The sequence below is a fragment of the Heterocephalus glaber genome, unplaced genomic scaffold (assembly GCF_053883595.1).
Source record: "Heterocephalus glaber isolate CG9 unplaced genomic scaffold, H.glaber_assembly_v1.0 deba00001431, whole genome shotgun sequence".
Taxonomy (NCBI): Eukaryota; Metazoa; Chordata; class Mammalia; order Rodentia; family Bathyergidae; genus Heterocephalus; species Heterocephalus glaber.
The window spans coordinates 1,668,504-1,688,992 of record NW_028258295.1 but is presented as its reverse complement, the minus strand read 5'-3'; the positions used below and the strand labels follow the sequence as shown (position 1 = coordinate 1,688,992).

General features: G+C 37.6%; 1 long non-coding RNA gene and 1 pseudogene across 50 annotated transcripts in view; one reads left to right on the top strand and one right to left on the bottom strand.

Moving 5' to 3' along the window:
* Window positions 1–20,489, top strand: part of LOC110346967 (uncharacterized) — a 299,763-nt gene that overhangs the window by 186,248 nt on the left and 93,026 nt on the right. For 24 of the 50 annotated variants that reach the window (XR_015451754.1, XR_015451761.1, XR_015451773.1 and 21 more), the window contains 2 exons: window positions 83–213; window positions 12,301–12,375. The exons of 8 other annotated variants lie outside the window; for them this stretch is intronic. This is a non-coding gene — a long non-coding RNA (uncharacterized LOC110346967). The remainder of the gene's footprint in view (window positions 1–82; window positions 214–12,300; window positions 12,376–20,489) is intronic. 18 more of the 50 variants (XR_015451741.1, XR_015451737.1, XR_015451739.1 and 15 more) reach the window with 2 other exon arrangements.
* LOC147827802 (U4 spliceosomal RNA) lies at window positions 8,142–8,207 on the bottom strand (annotated as a pseudogene).

Sequence of the window (20,489 nt, the reverse complement as noted above, 5' to 3'; positions counted from 1 at the left end):
GGAGTCTGAGATAACACTGCCGGAAGCTGCAGGCGAGAACCTTAGCTCATTCTATCTTTTATTGTGTGTTGTTGTTTACCAGCATTCTAAACTAAGAAGGAAAAGTAATAAAGACATGCAGGACTCACAGGCCCTGGATGAAGACTGCCAGCCTCAGACAGAACCAGCACGTCTGAGGGACAACCAGGAGGTGCCTTTGGCTGTGGAGCTCAGGTAGGAGCCTCGGAGGGGACAACGGGAGAGGGGTCCTCAGGGAGAGAGGCACAGAACTCCTCGTGGTGGGAAGATTGGATAGAGCAAAAACAGAGGGTGGGGAGAAGAGATTCAAGGGGGAAAAGCAGTGCAACGAGGCCTTAGGAGATCGAGGGAGAGAAGAGGGCAAAAGAAAAACAAAACAAAACAGGGTTTTGCCCGAAGGAGAGCAAATGAAATAAAACGGTCTCACAGTGCGGCCTGAAAGGCGACCACAGGCGGGCGGGAGAGGGAGGGAGGGAACCGAATCAGAGAATGAAATTGGTTTGAAGTTGATTCCAACTCGGCCGCCCAGAAACTTCACAAGAAATGAGAGACTGGGAGATTGACAGCAAATACGCAGTTGCGTAAGAAACTCAAAGTGAGATTTGCCTCAGTGGCTCTAATCACGCCGGTTGCGTGTCACGGAGCCACACCTGCTCTAGACTTTGAACTAAACTCCAAGGAATTCTGGTCCGCTGACCTTTTCAGGTCATCTCCACTGTGAACTCATGTTTCCCACTTTCCCTTTCTTCCTTCACATCTCCCACCGTTGCTCTAGGTAATGGGCTAAGAGTCAGAAATTCTATGTTCTAGTCCAGGATTTTCCGCTTATTGGTGAGATTAGTTTAAGAAAGGAAACACTGGTATTTCCTTTTCCTTTGTCTATAGAAGGGAGATAATAATATATTACTGATGAGCTTTACAGGATTTTTCTGAGGTTTGAATAAGTAAGATAATGTGAATAAATGTTCTTAATAGATTATAATTGCTAGCTAAATAAAAGTTGGCATTAATAATAATTAATCAGTTAATATACTCTTACTACTCTCAGCAGGGGATTGCCTGTTAAGCTTTGGAGAAATACACACACACACACCCTACACACACATATACACACACGCACACACCCACACACAGACTGTTCTACTATTTGTGGGAAAATTTAAATACATAGCTCCCCATTTCCACAGCACTTTCAGAGCTTCTCTTTGGCAGTTCAGTGGGAAACATTGTATTCTTCGTCTTTTAGCTTTGGATGCTCTTTTTCCGGGTGTCAGCTACATTTTTCTATTTCTCAAACTGCGAATTGTGATTGATGGTGCCTGCTTGGCTACCTGGGAGAGAGTTATCCCTGTCCTGGATGCTGCCCACAGAGAAAGGTCACATAGTGTCTCAGCCATGGCCAGATACATGTGCTTGGAAGAAGCAAATGAGAGGCTGAGTTAGTCCCCACTGATACATTCCCTATCTAGAGTGTTTTTAATGGATCACTTGTCAGTTTTCCTTTGAAATGTCTCAGATGGGAAATTGGGCTGTGCACTCTTGGTCAGACTTACGAAGATTTGCCTTTGACACCTGTAACCATATTTGCCCTTCCCTCAGGTCCCTGCAGCGGGTGTTCGGGGAAGGCAGTGTAGAGCATGGGGCAAAGAGTTCATCTTCTCTTCATCAGTCAACTGAAGTTGTCTCCACCCTTCCCTCCTGCACCCACATGCATCCTCAAGGAGCACATGACAATGTTCCTGCATGCACCGACCATGCACACCTCTCATGTGCTATGTCATCATAGTCTTGCTGCGTGCTTCTTTCTAGTGATTTGCTCACATTCCACAATCCAAATTATTTTAAAAGCCCCCCCCCCGCAGTTGTTAGTGTATTCTCCTACTCCTTTTCATTTCCACCAATCAACTGATGGGTAGATCAAATATTTATAGAGATTCTAATTTTAACTCATATACCTACTCACCTTTAAAAAATTAGAATCCTATCTAAATCACATGTATAGATGCACAGTACATCTAAGACTATTTCTAGTTTTCTAAAATCACCAAGCACATATATACATCTCTTCTCCTTTCAGTCACACACACACACACACACACACACACACACACACACCTAATTTAATACAAAATACATGCAAATGTATATTTCAGCAGAAAACATAGGTAATATCACATGTCATTCTCATTTAGAAAGCAAGTTGGGTGGGGAAAGGAGCAAACACTGTATCAACACTTCAACTATTTTAGTGTGTAGAAGTGACCACCACACACAATTCATGTGATTAAAAAAATCATGGATCAATTTCTGCCCTGTTTCTAGTAATGGATATCAATATCTTGCCTCTGTTGTTAGGCTGTCAGCAGCTTCAGGTATTTTTAAATGAGTTTTTTTAAAAAAATACATTTGCAAAGTCAATTATTTTGAATCTCATCTGAGGCAATTAAAAAACATCCTGACATTTAAGGTGATATTTTTTCCCAAGTAAAATAATTATAAATAATACTAATTATGAACAAATCATTCAGTTACTCTCAGTCTGGTTCAACCTTTAGGTTAATAAACCAATCCATTAAAATTCATCTTTCTCAAAGGACCAATTTGTTAAAAAAATATAGCGACCTTTCGCCACAAGTATGATTGATATTTTCTTTAACAATAATCAGAGCTGTCTTTCCCAGAAGAGAGTGTGGTCAGTTGGTAGGTATAAAAAACTAGGGTTCTTTGAGCTTCTCTCAGTAACACTTCATAGATAGGCGCAAAATATTGTTGGTGATCATGAAGAAGGAAGGCAATGATAATGTACAAAATTAAAAGTCTGATCTCAAAAAAAAGTATCTGAAAGTCTCACCCAACCCAACAATACCACTCTTCATGCCAGGAAGAGTTTAGATATTTCCCTCTGCCTCCAGTGTTCTTACCAGATGTATAGGGTAGGGATTTGCAAATATGGCCCGTGGACCAGCTCCAGCATACCATTTGTTTCTGTAGATAAAGTTTCATTGGCATAAGGCTCCATCCATTTATGTATTGCCTGTGATTGCATTTCTACAAAGGCAGAGTTGAGTAGTTAAAACAGAGACCAAATGGCCTGCAAAGCCTAAAATACTCATTATCGAGCCCCTAAAAACATTTTCCAACCCTTAGTATGGGGTAATAAAAAGTCGTCTTTGAATTTACAAAAGCAACTAACATCTGATGGGTCTTTTAGAATTGATAAAGTCTGATCATTATGTTGTATTGCAGCAAGTGGTAGGCTTACATAAGTGATGAAAAAATGGTAAGTTTTTCACTCAGTCATTAAATGGTGTCAGTAGGACTTGGCCTCTGAAAATGCCCTGTGGCAGCTTAGAGAAAGTAAAAGAAAGGGATATCAATTGCACCAGTGCCACCCAGCTCTCTCATCACCTGGATGTAGTCATTGCCAAGAGATAACAGAAGAAGCAAAACTCTTGACACGCTGTTCCTCCGTATCTGACTGGGACCTGGCTGATCTTGGCCTTGTCTTCTATATCGTTCTCATAACCAGTGTTACAAATAGAAAGGAAAGCAAAGGGCTTTGCAGTCAAACAAAGCTAAGCTTATTACACCAGCTCTCACTTATCCATCTGCCCTGAAGTTGACACTGTGGCATGAACAGAAAATAACAGAAAAGTCTTTGTTTTTGGCATACACTATCTTTTAAAAACTTTGCTTTTTGGAACAGCAGATCCCCTTTTAATTACTTTTCTTTATTCAAGTTAATATCAAAACTGTATCTCTCCTCATGAACTTGTGACATCTATTAACAAACTAAGCCATAGGGAGCTACACATATCAGTGGAAGGAAGCCTGGAATAAAACCTTGCCTTTGAGATTCATAGATACATAAAACAATAATTGTTTGTTGAGACCAAAGATTTTTTTAAACTTATATTTTCATGGAAAAGAGGAGATGGATTATATGAGAGAGCAAGGAATAATAAAATTCTACATTGAGTCTTTTCTGATGATTCCAAGACAAAGATGGAGGCTTAAATAACTGAATGAATTTAATTTTCCAATCAACCAACATTTATTTTGAGTCTTCACTTGGACCTCTAGAAGTTGAAAAACTAAGGTTCAGATTTCTTTATGGAGTGATTGATTAGAGGATCAGACATGTACATGTGTTTATGATACACATTAGAAGTCAGTAGTGGAGCTGGGCATGGTGGCACATGCCTGTAATCTCAACACTCTGGGAAGCTGAGGCAAGAGGAGTTTGAATTTGAGCTTTACCCGGGGAATTTAGCAACTTAGTGAGATCCTAGTTCTAAGTAAAAAAATGTAAAAGGACTGGGCATGTAGCTTAGTCTTGGATAGAAAGGAACAGTGTCATAGAGCAGAGCGAAGGATAAAGTTTGTACATGCTCAGGAAGCCATTCATTTTATGTGGAGCTTATGCTTACTGGGGATGGAGGAAGATAAATTGAGTGAAGTAGGTTGGACCCTTAAGGAGGGTCTTGGATTACAGGTTAAGAAGTTTGGTCTTCATTCTGTAGATGGTGAAGCTTATTGCATATTTGTGCACAGGAGAATTACATGGTGGTACCTCTGATTGGGATCGGAGTGTAACAGATGTTTGATAAGAAATTGGAGGGAGATATTCAGTTAGAGGCAAGATTAGAAAGTAATACCTCACCTTGTGCTCCAATAGCAAGACTGCTGGTCTATCATGACCCCAACTATTGCAGGTTAGAGCACTGGGTGAGGGCTTTCTGAGGGCATTTATTTAATGGCATGCCAGTGGCATTTATTCACAAAACCAAAAAGCAATTTGGGCCAGCAATAGGGGTTTTGGTTACTTCCTCAGACAGGATGCAGTTTGGGTAATTATACACATGATTCATCGAGGTCGGGAAACAAATCCTCCACAAACACACACCCCTCCCCTCGAAACCCAGTGACTCATGGCTGCTTCAGTTTCATCCATAGAACCCTCTGGAGACTGGGCAGAATTTGAGGTATGAAGTTAAATCATAAATCTTTACCATTCAGAGTTACAAGGGAAACATTTTTGTGTATTCTTTGGTTCGAGGAAAACATTTAGAGAATTTCTCCTGTTTTAGGCACAAAGAATATGGTGTTGTAAAACATAGCTTCTGCCATAAAATATCCTCCAATTTAGTTGATAAAATAGATATAAAGAATCAAACTATTCCATAAGTATTATAATAGAGAAATACAAGCAATACTAAGGGATCAGAGGAAAGACCCTTACAGCTTTGTGGGGATGGACATTGGAGTTGGGTCTTAGAGAACAGGTATTCATCATTCTTCACTTACTAATTTAATAAGTAATTACCAACCACTTACTATGGCAGCCACTGTTATAGGCATGAGATTTCATGCTTTTCTGAAACTTAATGACAGGATCTGGATATTAAACCTGCAGAGGTCACAGGTTAGGTGTTATCATTTAACAATAGTTAAGAAGACTATGTATCTTCTAGCAACTTTGACTTCTTAAGGGTAAAGTATAGCTGGGAATAAACCAAATAAACATACTCCTTCAGGAGGGATTTTCCATTCTTAATAAAGGAATATGGGGGGGGAGAGAAAGAGATAGAATCTTGTCAAGAATAATGTATATAAGAAAGAAGCATCAATCTAGCCCCTTGGGAAAGAATGGATAAAGAAACCTCAGGTTTGGGGGTACCCAATTGGCCTGAATTAGGATGGGCAAATAGCTCTGGTGTTTTTTGGCTGGAAATACATAAGATAGTTATCATTCATAGGGGACAGCACAGAGATTCTTAGCACTGAGCATCCAGACATTGTGACTTTGTAATGTCTATCAGGCAAAAGGAATCAACGATTCAGGACTTTGAGTACAGTGGTTTAGACTTACTTATATTTTTTTCTGTACCTTTAATCTGACTGTTCTGTAATGGCCCAGTGCCATGAAGATAAAAACTTGACACTGGCCACTTCCTAGCTTAAGTAATATTTAGGTCAAATTCTATAACAGCCATCTCTGGCTTGGAGGTCATACTTGATTCTCATTTTATCAGGTTGTCTAAAATAACCAGGTCATGAGGTGGTTATTGTTATGGTACTCATTGGGATAAGATTTGACCTATATAAGGAAAAGAACTAGGACAGAAATAGCTCTTCAGTTCAGTTCATCACAGACTTGGAGAAACCCAGAATAAGCATAAGCAATCACAGAATCATAGAACTGGAAGAGACTCAAGGTGATTTAAGGTGATCCTGGTACCTGCCTCTGGGCAGATATATACCTGTCTGGAAAGTTAATATAAATTCTAGAACTCATTATTTTAACAAATGTTAAAAAACCTATGTGTTCTGAATAGCATAGTTCCCTCCAGGGCAGTTATGCTGCCTAGCCTTGGGCAAAACATCTTTGAAGCTCCTATTTGACAGTAGACCTCAGAACCTATAGCATATTATTTTAATATACTTAGTGGGAGAAAATGGTTGTCTTTGGAGGATATTGTGTGTTTTCAAAGATAACCAAGTGCCATCTCTAATTGATTTATTTCATGAGACCATTTTTATAATTAAAAATGAATTTAAATGCAACTAGAAAATTGTGAGATGATAATTTTTGCTTGCCTTGTAACTGGATCAAAAAGAACTTACCAGAAATTTAAAAACTAATAAATATGTATTCTCCCAGGTGGCCAATTTGAGGTCTATAGGCACCAATAAGTCATGGTGTTTTTCACTCTGCTTGGTGAACTATTTAAAGTTAAGGAGCATTTTTGCCTCCAGATCCTTATCTACCACAGAATCAGGAGCATGTATGGGCTTATTTTTTTTTTTTTTTTTTTTTTGTACCAGGGATTGAACTCAGGTACTCGTGCTTTCGAGGCAAGTGGCAGAAACACTGAGCTAAATCCCTGGTGCTGTGCTAATTTTTGAGTGAATCCAAAAATACCAAGGTCATTACTTCATAGCTATGAATTCTTTGTCCATCTTGATTTCTTTCACCAAATATGAATTCTATGATCACCTCTTACCTTGAGGTAAGGAAATAGCAAAGAAATAGCAAATAGCAAGGAAAGCAGTCTCTGTGGGATAGAACAACTATTCTGGGGGAAAAGTTCTGGGTCTATGTGAACTGTTACGAGTAGAATAGGTAGTTTTAACATAGGGGCTTAAGCTTTGTTTCCAACTTTAAATAAAGGGATGGAAGCAGATGATGGGAAAAGGTCCATTGAAGAATACAATCTCAAGCAGCCCCTTTTCACCTATTTCTTGGTCTTAGTGTTGGTCAGAAACCTTGTGCCTATAAGTGACAGCTTGATTTAATTTAGGTAAAGAAATAAAAAACAGTCAAACTCTGGGAAGTTCAAGGTATGCCAGATTCCAGAAATTACCAGAATTGGGGCCTCTCATTCTTCCTTTCATTTTGTCCTTGGCTTCTCTCACTGGGACATCTTTATTGTCTCACATTTGCTTCCCAGGAGACCGAAGGTATTTTCAAATCCTCGAGGAAGTCCTCTGAGCCAGGAAAAAGAGATAACATGATTAGAACCACCACGCTAGGTAGAGTAGGTCAGGGCCTTCAAAGAAAACACTGCTATACTGTACAGTTGAAATAAAATTGAGCCCCTCTGGAGCCTGTCTTCCCCTAGCCACCCATTCCCACTCTACTCTTAGCTCCATGGACTTTATTTGATAACTTTTTGTTCTTCTTTCAAAACCCCATCTAATGCTTTCTGTGAGATCTGACTGGGCAGTCCAGTTCCTTCCCGGCTTGGTTTCACCTGTGCCAGGGAAGCTCAACTTATCACGGTGCTTGTTAGGGCCTCTTTACAGGTTTTTCACCATGAAGACCAACTGCCTTAATTGGTTTTATGTTACTTTATTTCTTCACTTGTACACTTACCAATTGTTGAAAGCCTCCTATGTGCTATATTCTGGGGACTGCAAGAGAAATAACATAGGATTCCTGTTTTCAAGGTGATCAAGGTCAAGGGGAAACTTGATAAACAGACACTTGCTATAGAATACAGTAGGCTGAGCAGTGGGTGTTATCAGAAAATATAGAAGAGCCTCCTTCCTGATTGCAGATAGTGAAGGTCAGAATGAGTTTCCTGAAGTGAAAAGGGCTGCCTTGGCCTGTGCTGTGAGTCAATTAGCAATAATTGCACCTTAGATAAACCTCATTGGGTGCAATACTGCCACTGTGCAAAGCCTGTGCCAAGTCTTGTTGAATGGGATTGAGCCTGGTTGGGTAGGGGCTGGAGAGAGGATCATTCTCTGTGATAATAACAGCATATAAGAGAGTTAGAGAATACTAGAAAGTGTAATATATTAAGATGCTTCTATTGGATTAGGATATGTAAGTCATAAAATATGAAATGACTGGAAAATAAGACAGTTCCAATAAAGTAGTAACTTTACAGAATAGTGCACTAGGAGTATAGAAAAAATTAAGATCATTGTGAACTTATTGTGGAGATCTGTCAGAAAATGTGTGGTTTTGACTAATTTCTTGAGGAGTCGATAGTGCTAAATATTAAATCAAAAAGTCTGGGTTTTGATCTTACTCTGCCAAGTGTTAGGTGGGTGATAGATTCTCCATCTCTAATTTCTATATCATAAAACAAAGACATTAAAATCCATCTTGCAGAGTTTTACTGAGAATAAGGTGTGTAAATGAAAGTACTTAGTAAACTAAAAGCATTATAGAAATAAATTATCCTTTAAATCTGTTCATCTGTAGAGAGTTCTTAATTGATAAAGGTATTTGGAAGATTAGAAATATGTATAGTTGCATGGAAAGATGCAATATTTACGTCAAGAAGTATGTTAATTTTACTTACTGGCTGAAAAATCTTGATTAATGCTATTGCAAAATTTATAACATGTTATATGCTCACTTGAGTTTTTTACACATATCTAACTCTGAGGGTAGGGCAAAAGAACAACACTTTGGGGTGGATAAGGTTTGATTCAGCTGAACATGTGATATACTAGGAATTATGGAGTTTGGGTGTTGTAAATAAAGATGTTTTCTCTACTCAGTGAAGTGCCTTCTTCTAGACAGGCATTTCACTCTCAGATTTCCTCTCATGATAAAACTCTAACAAAGTGCTGCTTTTCCTTCAGCGTCTCTGTTTCTTCCTCTGTAAATAGTAACAAACAACGGCAGCATTTTAATGTCACACTCATAGAAGCAGTCTGTAGAAAAGTGTGATTCCATTATACTCTGTGTGAGTCAGCCTTATACTCCGTTCAGGTGTGGGAGAGGGCAGGGCAGTACCTCCAGTGGGTAGGTTTTGATCTGCTAGAGGAGTCTAAGTGCTTTTGAGTGCATGTCAAAGGCTGTGGTGAAACACTGAAATGTAATTGACATAGTGTGTGCAGGCACGCATATGTATTAGTCAGATTTTCATTGCTGGATAAAATATGTGCCATCGACAACTTAAAGGAAGGAAATTGTATTTTGGCTCATGGTCTCAGAATTTTCAGCCCATGGGTCAGCTGGTTCCAAGAAAAGAACATTATGGCAGAAGGGTGTGGCAGAGGTCCTTACCTCAAGAGCCAGGAACCAAAGAGCAGAGGAAGAGCCAAAGAGAGAAAGGAAGAAGTTGGAAACAGAATATACTCTTTAGAAGCATGTTCCCAGCAACTCACCTCCTTCAGCCAGGCCCCACCTCCTAACAGCACATTCAGCTATGAACTTCTCAATGGGTTAATCCACTGATGAGTTTAGTGCCTCCATGACCCACTTACCTTCCAAAAGCCCTACCTTTGAATACATGAGAATTTGGGGGGAACATTTAGCCCTGCCTTGTTTCCCTTATTCCCCTATTCCCCTATTCCTCTATTCCCCCACTAACACCAGTGCTGAACAGAACGTTACAAGGGAGAATGATTCCAGTGCTCTTCTATGTGGCTGTGAAGATGGCATTGAAAAACTTTTAATGAGATGTTAAAGATTTGTCACTCACTCTTGTTCACTGATGAATGCAAAGGACTTTTAAATGGAGGACCAGCACTCCTGGGTGTGGAGTCAAAATAATGGGAAGTAGGCAGTCCTCTTGTTCTATCCATCTGGATCAAACTCTACTAAGAGTTGCCTTTTAAAACATATCCAAGCAAGGAGAGCATGGTTCACTTCTTGGAATGAGAGTTTATGAGGCATTGCTGCAATTCCCACAAAATTAGGAGGAATTCTATGATCCAAAAGTTTTAGAAATGTTGAGTATGTTCACATTGTAGATATAAAATGCACAAGAGTGCATCTAAGGCTGAAAAATAAAATATTTGAATCCAGCTTTCCTGAATTTATTTGTCTTTCCAACTGTTTTATTTAGTTACACTCATTAACATCTTGAATACATCTTGTTCTTAGATAGTGGGGAAATGCTGTCCTTAGAGAAGCCTCAGTAAACAAATTGTTGTATTGAAGGCTGAAGTCCAAGCATTAAGTAAAAGAAAAGTAGAATATGGATTAATGAATCTTGCAAATAGGGAATATATGTTTACCACACCAACAGGCCTTTTAAACAGCCCATTCTTTATTAAATTGGAGATCTATGGGTGAGGAAGACTGAACTAGGCAACTAGAAAGTGAGTTCATTTATCCAGTGACACTTTATACCCAAAATTAGTTTAACTTTTTTTTCCCATTAGATCAGATAGAGTTCCTTGGAAAATCTCTTGAAAATCTTGAAATTGAGTCTTCTCCCTTCCCTCTGCCCTTTTGCTTTTCCTTATAAAGAATGAGTGTAGGGCTGGGGATTTAGCTCAGTGGTTTTGCCGCCTGCTGCACAAGTGCAAGGACCCGAGTTCAATCCCTGGTACCAAAAAAAAAAAAAAAAAAGAATGAGTGTAGATTTGATTTACAACTTTTGTAGTTTGTGTTTAATGGGACCCTATGGAAACCTACTAGCCAAGAAAAAGAGTAATCACTATAGTTTTAACTGTAATTACAGAAAAATGCTTTCCTCTCCTTCAACCTTTCCATTGTCTGTGATCATGAGCCATATCTTCAATAGAAATTTTCCAATAAGTGCAAACATTGTATTTTCCTGCCATAGGCTCTCTAAAGTATTTTTATTTCTTCTCACAAAATAGCCAGGAAGATTTCAGGCAATGGGATCAACTCCATTTATCATATATGTCATTATGTAACTCTTAGCGTCTCTCAATCAATTTTTCTCTAATTGCTACTCTTCCCAGCATCTCTCTAGAATTTGTTTAGCTCAGTGGATGTTATTTTACCTACTCTGTCACAATGCTTTGCAACTGACTTCAGTCCATTCATCTATATGTTTTCTCTGCCAGTTGAATTTAAAATTATTGGAGGCAAGGTTAACATATTTAATCCTTTCATACTGCCTTCAAAGTCTCACATGCAGTTTCTATACTGATTAGTTGCTTGTTTATTTGAATTGATTTAAGAATAATTCACAGGGAGTGAAAATGAGGATATCTACTCATGTTTTATATAAAATATGACTAGAACATGAATATTGGAGTCTGCCTGACCTGAGTTCAAATCCCAGACCAAAAATATCAGTAGTCATTTTACTCTTAAGTTTTATATCTCCTTGAAGCTACCATGTTCTCAAATGCAGAATGGAAATACTGTATCCACCTCTTCTTGGTTTTTTTGGTAACTGGAATCAAACTCAGGACCTTGCATTTGCCAGGCAGGTGTAGCACCACTGAGCTAAATCCCCAGCCCCTGTATCCACCTTTTCTTAAAGAACTACTTGAGGAATAAGATGTTTAAATTCTGGTATCAAGACAGAGGTTTGATTCTTATCTCTGATTCTTAGTGTAGCATCATGGGCAAGTAAGTTAAACTTCTCTGAGTCTTATTTCCCTCATCTGCAAGTTAGGGTCCACAGCAGGATTTGTCTCACGGAGTTGTTGGCATTAGGCAAAATTAAGCATGGAAGACTTAGAATGCTACTTGATACCCAGTAAGCATTTAATTAATGTTAACTATTACTATAGAAATTCACCTAATGTACCTGATGCCAAGAGGTTCAGATAAACTTTAGTTCTTTCTCTTGCTGATTCCCACCTTTAAAATTGTTGCCATGGTAGAAGAACTTTGTAGATCTGTTGGCTAAAAGGATTTAACATAGAACTTTCATTACATGAATGGTGTTTGACTGTTTTACTCATCTTACATGACACCTTTGGGAGGAAAAACTTTCTTGAGAAGATAACAATTTATCTGAATTTAAAAAGGATTATGTTCTCCAAATGTGGGCTGGAGACTTTTTTATTGAACACAGCCATTTTGTGTCATGTTGATTTCCTCAGGATATGAATCAGAGAGAAAGAACTGAAGACTTGTCCCAGGAAGAAAGGGGAGGACTGGCAGTAGATTTTTCACTGGTAAGGCAATTTACACACTTGTCCTTTTCATGGTGAGTCATCGTCTGTGATACATTTCATAGCAATGTCTATGAGCTTCCAAATCTAGAATTAGACATGCCAGCCAAATAAGGGAGAGAGAAGGAAACAGTCTTATACTCCATCTAGTTATCATTCAAAGCATTTTAGGAGAGAAACTTCAAGAAAATGACTGTTCTGGCACCCTACTTTTAATCATAGTTTTAAATCCATTAAAACGGAATTAGTTAATCAAGTTCAAAATGTCTTTGGTAGAAGAATTCAATAGCATTTTTCAATAACCACCTTTTGTATTCCAGAAAAAAATACTAGTCTTTCTAATCTTTTCCCTAAATCTTTTTTTCTTTTGTTATAACTCATGGCTATCTCTATTAGAAAGTTCATTTATGTCCACTTTTTCTGGACTTCAGGTCATTTGGGCCTACTATTCTGTGGGTATTCCTCAGCTATTCTAATAGAATAGAAAATACAACATTTTGCTTCATTCACTTGCACAAAGTCCAAGTCAGAGTACATTACAGGTGCTTACAATATTGACTGAAATGGTAATTATGCCCTTATACTTGTGTAGCTCTTAATGTTTATGAAAAACTTTAGGGGTTGCTGATGTGGCTCAGTGGTAGAGCACATGCCTGGTGTATGCAAGGTCCCTGGTTTAAGCCTTAGTACACAAGAAAGAAAAAGGAAAGAAAGAAAGAAAGGAAGGAAGGAAGGAAGGAAGGAAGGAAGGAAGGAAGGAAAGAAAGAGGGAAAGAAAGAAAGAAAGGAAGGAAGGAAGGAAGGAAGGAAGGAAAGAAAGAGGGAAAGAAAGAAAGAGAAGAAAGCTTTATCAAAAAACTTACCTGAGATTATTTTATTTGTACTTGTCCCCAGGACCGAAATCTTACCTTTGTTTATAAAGCCAATGTTTGTCAGAGTAGAGCTCTGAATTTGATCTCCAATTCTCATTCGCAAAAGTTTACTAGGCAGACCTACTAGTGTTTTAAACTAGTATATCTGGAGAGTCTTCAAAAAACTAAAAAGAGAAATTCCATTTGATACAGCCATACTTCTCCTGAGTATCTTCTTAAATGAGTTAAAGTCATCATATTGCAGTGATATATACATACCCATGTTTATAACAGAACAATTTACAATAGCTACACTATGCAGCCTATATACCCATTAACAGATGAATGCACAAAGAAAATGTGATATATGTACACAATGGATTACTACTCAGCCATAAAGAAGGATAAATTTGAATGATTTGTAGGAAAATGGATCTATCTTGAGGCCACAATGCTAAATCAGACATAGAAGGTTAAATATCACATGGCTTCCCTTATATCAGAAACCCAAAATATAAATAAAGAGTAAATTAAGGGAGAGCTAATGAGAACGGGATCTGGGGAAGGAGGAGAGAGGTGAGAAAAGGGAGTAAAATTGATCAAAATCCAATATGTATATGTACCAATTCCCCAAAATGAATGTCATTATTGTGTATTGCAACATATACTAATAAAATAAATTTTAAAAGAAAGTATAGCTATTCATCATGCATTTTTTAAATTGTAAAATGCAATTTATTCCTGGTTAGTTTTTAATCTTTTCTGGATTTGAGCTCCAATTTATGCTGACTTTTTATAAGTTTATCATTTTCTCAGATTGTATCTCTATAGTTTTGTTCTGAATGTGAAATATTAATAACACATAATGGGGTGCTTTTAAATTCTTTCTCACCACAGTGTAGGACATCTTGGTGTCTTTTTTTGGTTTGTTTTGCTTTTTGTCTTTTGAGACAGGGTCTTACTATACAGTTCAGGCTGGCCTTGAACTCACTATGTAACCCAGGCTGGCCTGGAACTCACTGTGATCCTCCTGCCTCAGCCTCCTAAATGCTGGGATTACAGATTTGTGCCACCACACCCAGCCCACCTTGATTAAATAATGGGTGGTCAGTGTGAGGACCTTGGTATGCCTTGTGATGAAATTCTTGGTGCTCTAAGATTTCTTCATTGCAGAAATCAATGATCTGTACTAATCCTTCCATTACTGAGTTCCAATTTAGCCAAAGGTGAACATTAATTGATCAGGGAGGCAAGATCTCTTGCACTGAGTTCCTTAAAGACAGGAGCCATGTCAGAAATTTGTAAACTTCCATTTACTATTCTATGGGCTACGGGCTGGCACCGAACAGGTATTAAAATATATTTATCACATTAAATTAACATCTGTAAGGAAATTCAAGAATGTGGTCATGATTTTGTCCATAACAATGTGCTCTTAGATAATCCACTAGGTTTCTGCTGTTATCTGTAAAATGAGATCCCTGTCTACCTTTAAAGGACTAGTGGAAATGTGAGAGTCCTAAAAATTGGGCCTTAAGGAATATTTGTTTTAGACTAGATGAAATTCTAGTCTTTAAATAATTTAACAAATGATTTTTTTGTGTGTGAATCATCAAAGCAAAGGAGCTCTTGGTGACCTACTTGTGAATTAATATTTTAAATCAGCAAGTAGTTTTTTGACAAGTTCTTAAAACCCTCAGTATCTGTTTTTTCCCTTAATGCACATTCCAGTGTGGTCATCTTCACTGTTGGAATGGAATTATCAAGTTGAAGATATGTTGAGGAATGGTTTGTTAAAATCTGGATTCATAATTTTCAACTGGCAGAGCTTGGGGCCAAGCAGCTCCAAGCATTATGGTATCAGTTAAATTAGCCTCCTGGAATATGTGAACGGTCTTTTAGTTTCTCATTAATCTGAGGCAGAAAATACAGTTTCCCAAAGGTTAATGCAAGAGAAAAGTTCATTGTAACATTGTTGGGTGCTAGACGACCTACAAAATTTATTGCATTTGTCAATGAAAGAAGTCTTTAATGTTACCTTGCTGTGAAAGTCATTATAAACTTGTACATAAACAATTTTGCTTTGCTAATGGTTCATGAATCTGAGCAGGCATCAGAATCACCTAGAGGACTTATGAATTCACAGATGGCTGAGTACTACCCTGAAATTTTCTGATTATGTAAATCTGGGAGAGGGTGGATCTCAAGATTTTCCATTATAATAAGTTCCTAGGTGATGCTAATGATTCACACATCCAGAACTTAGTGCTTTTTGATTTTCCTTAAGATTGCCAAGGCTGGACAAAATAAACAATCCATAGACAGCTATTTTTCTCTGAGACTACTTTAGTGAAATGGGATTTAAGCCATCAGTGACACAGGCAGACATCTGTGGGTCAGAGTGCTGTATAAAACTACAGTCAACTCTGGAAAAAGAAAGCCAGTGCTGTTCTGTTTTGCTTTAAGTGAAGCTTTCAGCAACTTTCTGTCTTTGTAGAACACAGTGTAGTCTGCTCTGAACTCATTCTTGGATCATCTGAAAATATATTGCCCAAATTTTAAAAACAAAAGAGGGAAGATGTATCTTCTTCATTTTTTCCCAAGTTGTCGTTTTAAGCTGTTATCTCTTTTCCAACAAATAGGCATGTACACTGGTATCTTGCCTTCTTGCTTTATGAACAAATTACATACTGAACAATATTCCTCTGTCAAGCTGTTTCAAGTTGTTGTTTAATAGAGGCCCAAATCTATCAATTCAGGTTCTTTCTTTGGATGCCTGTTTCATTGCATTCAATTCAGATCAATATCCATTGAATGATTTCTCATGTCAAGTACCATTCTCAGTGCTTAAAAAAAGATGTGACCCAGACAGACACCAATCTCTGTACTTAGAAAACCTACATTCTAGCACGAAGAGACAGATAGTAAATATAATACATAAATCAATGTTATATTCCTGGTAGAGGATGCTATGGAATAAAGGAAATTAAAGCTGAGTATTGAAGTGCAAGACTTCCAGGGCTGGCAGGAGAGAGCAGTGTTCATGGTTATAATTTTAAAAATGAGTTCCATATAAACAAAGATGTAGAGAGGTGAGATATTCACTGTACACCTGGGGAAGTGTGTCACAGGCAGAGAGGAAAGCCTGTGCAAAGGCCCCAAGGCAGGAATGTGCCTGGAATGTTAAGGGACAGCAAGGAGGCCAGTGTTGCTGAAGTGGAGTGTAGACGAAAAGTAATAGGAGAAATAACAGAAAAGTAAGGAAAAAACCATATAAAGAGTTGTAGGTAAGTGAAAAATGACTTTAGCTTCAATATGAGTAGAATAGTAGTCAGTGCAAGGTGTTGGAGAGCCGATGTTTTAGGAAGGATCTGTTGGGACATTATGTTAAGTCTAAACCAAATAAGGCAAGGATAGAAGTAGAAACAGAGACTAGTTAGGAGACCATGCCAGTAAACAAAGCGAGAGATGTTATGGCTAGAGCCAGGGGTTGGTGCTAAAGTGCTATCTGGTACATTTTGAAAATAGGATTCAACAGGATTTCATGATAGATTGGATGCAGAATTTGAGAGAAAAAGGAAGCCAACTTTTGGCTTCAGCACGTGGAAAATTGAAATTGCTATTGATTGAGATGGCTGCAGGAAGAGCAGATCTGGGGGGGGGATATTGGGATTTTGATTTTGGTTACACTGAATTTGGAGTGTCTGTTAGGCTCCTGGTTGTAGATGTCAAGTTGTTGTGAATAAAGCATAAATGGGACTTGTGAAAATATGTTGCATATGCCTAACCTAAAAATAGAGAAGTGGGAGTCCTCAACTTGTTGGTATTAAAAGCTATAAGTCTGAATGAGATTATCAAGTGAGCGGGTGTAGGTAAAATAAAGACAAGGACTCAGCCTTGCTCTTCCCCAGCATAAGAAGTCAAGGAAGATCTCTGAGCTAGGAGGAAAACTAATAGGATTCAGTGTCCTAAAAGCCAAAAGAAAGAAATATATCAAGTAAAAGATAGTAAAAATAGGACAAATGCAGCTGTTAGATCCAATACGGGGAAGACCAAAAACTGTCCATTGAATTTCATAACTGGACCTAGATTGATGATCTGAGCAAGAACATAATTTGGTGGAATTGTGATGGTTAAAGCCTGGTCAGGTAGTTTAAGAGGTAATGATAAGAGAGCAATTAGAAACAGTGAGAAAGCCAACTCTTGAGCTTCCTGTAAAAGGATGTAAAGAAACAGAATGAAATAGGTGGAGAATTAGGGTCAAGATGATTTGTTGCTATTTAGTTTTGGTTAAGAGGCATTAAAATATGACCGTGTGCTGATAGGAATGTTCTAGCAGCCAGAGACAGATCAATGTTTTAGGAAAGATAGAAAGAATCATTTAAGCAATTTTGTTGGGTTAGCAAAAGTGGTAATATCTAGGGTTCAAGTGGAGAACTGGGCTACAGAGAGATCAAATATTTTTATCCATAGTAACAGACATGTTTAGGGTGCTGATGCCACTGGTAAGGCGAGTAGAACTAGTGTGAGACCCTGTATAAAATCTCTTTTGAAACCTTCAGTTTTCCTCATTAAGAAGGAAATATTATGTCCTAAAATCTCAAAAAAAATCAGCAGAAAATAAGGTCTAAGAATATGCCTCTACAAATATTTATTCAAAAACTAAAATGGAGTCAAACATAATACAAAAAGTATGCCATACATGTTTCATTTTAGGAGTTTTTCTAAGTGTCAATTTTAAAATAAAAAAATTCTTTTCCTGGTAAATTTTTTTAAAATCAAGCACAGACATTCTTCATTGCTCCAACAACCTTCAAATGTATTCATAATTAAGAGTACTTGCACAGGAAATTTTTATTTTTCAATTTTATGTGTATGAATGTCTGTAACATTTTTAGATGTTAAATGTGAATAATTCCATGAGAAATTTTCTTCAGCACTCTCTTGCTCTCCATTCTAACAAAATGACTAATCACCACCATCTTATCAATGTTGACAATCTGGTATTTTATAGGTATTGATTGCAGTTCTTAAAGAGATATAAATAAAAATTTTAGGTATTCTTTTTTATAAGTTCATAAACCTAAAGCCCAGATAGGAAGTCCTAGATTATGAGAGAGAGAGAGAGAGAGAGAGAGAGAGAGAGAGGGAGAGAGAGAGAGAGATCTTAAATTTTTCTTCAGTGTAAAAAACAATGACACTCTCTGGAGGGTAGGAACAATATCCTTGTGCTTGCTTGACCAACATGTATAAAACACAATCTAGTAAGGCATTACATAAATGTTGCAATGATAATTCTCTTATTTTGGGCTGCTACAATAAAATGCCATCAACCGATAGACTTATAAACAATAGAAATTTATTTGTCAAGTTTGGGAATCTGGAAGCCCAAGGTCAGGGTGCCAGGATGGTTATGTCTAATTAGGGTCCTTTTCTATGTGACACATGACTGACTTCTCATGGTATCCTTACTTGGCAGAAGGAGGGTAAGAGATATCCCTGGGGGTCCCTCTTTTAACAGCACTAGTCTCATTCAGGAGTGCCGCATCCTCATGATCTAATTTCTCCCCAAAATTTCATCACTTAATGCATTGCTTTGGGGTTTAGCATTTCAACATATGAATTTCAGAGGAACAGTCAGTGTGCTGTAATAATAAATTATATAAGATAGATATTTTAAAATACCTTTTAAGATTGACACTGATGATCAAGTCAGTTTAAAGCAAAAAGGAAATCACTATAATATTGAGCTGGTTGGGTTGTAGGGGAAATGAAGTGCGTTTGTCTCTGTAAAATTACAGTGTATGTACCATGGTAAGGGTCCAATAACTTATTATAATAGGTATAAGATGACAAGGTTTTTCAGGAAAGATCCAATAAAATCGTCAACATTTGGGGATTATTCTTAGTTAGCTATTTGATGGGAGGGCAGAAGGTATCTGCAGCCAACATTACTTTGTTGAGAACTAAGATTTAGCAGCAAAACCATATGAGGTCTAGGTGGACAAGAAACTATTATTCAGCTCTTATGTGCCAGGCGCATAAGCATCTTATATGCACATTTTATTTAGTTCTTATGATAGCCCTGTACCTAAGTTGCATTAACTCAATTGTATTGATGAGGAAATTGAGTTGGGGAGAAATGATTAAGTGCTACAATGGGAAAGTTCTCTGCAAATTGCTAAGTAAATTAAAAGACTGACCCTATCTACTAAGCTGCCCATAAAAGAGCAAAATCCTCAGCAAGGTCACTATGGGATTTGATTCCTAAGCCCCTAGTCTTCTTTTCACAATTCTAAGTTATTGAATTGCTCATCTAAATCCAGCCCAAACTCAAAAGCATGGTATTGGCTTGGTCAGAATCCAGGAGTCAGCTTACTTTGTTATTGGCCTTGGGATTCAGTTCATATTTCTGAACATGAATGCAGAGGTTTGCATTGGGGTATTGATAAAGGTTGAAGACAAAAGGAAAAAAATCACACTTTTTTTTCTCATGAACAAAATGCTCTTTCCCTTTCAAAAGACCATAGTATAGTTTCTTTAGAATCTGACTGTTTCAAACTCAAATTAGTATTTCTGTAGTTGACTAAAAACTGAATTATCTCTCCCTTTTACTTTATCAATGCTGAGAAAGAGACTTAATTTAATATTTTCTACCCAGATCAAATGAATATCAATTAGAACAATAACTTTATTTTTGCAACAGGAAAACCAAATTGTAATAGCTTGGTTGTGATAGCGTTTTAGAGAATTTAAAGGATATCATAACCCATTCATTCATAATAGTCAATTATTGACACCTAGCAGCTTCATTTATGAATAAAGAATAAGTTGGCTAGCAGAGCAACTTACAAATATATTATTTTACACCTAAGTTTTTCAACACAAACATTTTTAAAACTTCCCGGGGAAAAGGCAAATCTCTCAATTTTTAACACTTCCATGTTTTTCTTTTTTTTTTCCCTCAAGATGTGGAAAACCAGACTCTTTACTCAGTCTAGAGTTGGTCACCTGAAATAGGACAAATAACACCAGAGCATCCGAATTTTTTTTTCTTCCCAAAACCTTGGGAGGAGGCTTAGGTTGGGGTGAGAAGTTCTTCTGCAGGGATGCAGAAGAGAACAGCTTGGATTTCCATTATGAGTTTAGTATGAAAATAACTGTGTGCAAGTATATGAAGGATTTACTATATTTAAAATTTCATCCCTGTCCTCAGAGACCAGTTTAGAACAGGGCAAGTTTAGTGTAGTTTTGACACAGAGCTTA